Here is an 881-nt window from a genome sequence, read left to right as displayed (position 1 = left end):
CCTTTATGTTAATAACAGAGAAAAATAATATTGGTCGAAGAAGAATCTCTTATTCAATAATTTGATTACACAGAATTTATACATGTAATTCTTACCCTGTTGAGAACACATTATAAGGATAGAAATAATGTAAAATATCCTACATTGATAGCAAAATCCTTATATTGGCGATCTTATATTACTATGATATTTTCCTATTATGGAGGCAAACTTTAATATTCCCTCTCAAGTTGGAGCACGAATGTTTGAAATGCCCAATTTGCCCATATGACTCTTGAAAAGTAACTTTGTAATTGCTTTCGTAACCCAAGGGTACCATGCCGTTTCGCTACTTGGGCATTCCACTTGCGGCTGAGAAATTGAAAGTAAGTTCATATGATTCTTTCATCTATAAATTTTTTTCTTATATTGGTGCATGATCGACTTCTTTATTATCATATGCACGGAGAGCAGAAGTTGCGAGAGCCATTCTACAACGAGTGAAATGTTTTTGGTTATCCATCTTTCCCATCCTGGTAACTGTGGCTTTTAGAGTCATTAGTCTATGCCGAAACTTCTTATGAGGATCTAAAACAACCGTTGGTTGTTTGGAACCAAATTTACTTACCAAATCATGAAGGTGGGCTCGACTTTAGAAACATTAAAAGTTGGAATGTTGTAATCCTCTCGAAAACACTTTGGAACATCCATAGCAAGAATGACACTCTTTGGATTAAATGGATAAATCATGTATATCTTCGAGGTATAGACCTTTGGGAGTATAGGGTGAAGAAAGATGATTCTCCATTGCTTAAAAAGCTATTGAAAATTAGGGATAGCATTATTAGGCCACGACGTGAAGTGCAGGCTGGCATGAACAAGTTATTTGGCTGGACGGAAGC

This window comes from Olea europaea, unplaced genomic scaffold, assembly GCF_002742605.1.
Source record: "Olea europaea var. sylvestris unplaced genomic scaffold, O_europaea_v1 scaffold5887, whole genome shotgun sequence".
NCBI lineage: Eukaryota > Viridiplantae > Streptophyta > Magnoliopsida > Lamiales > Oleaceae > Olea > Olea europaea.
The sequence above is the reverse complement of the archived record's forward strand: the minus strand, read 5'-3'. Positions refer to the sequence as shown.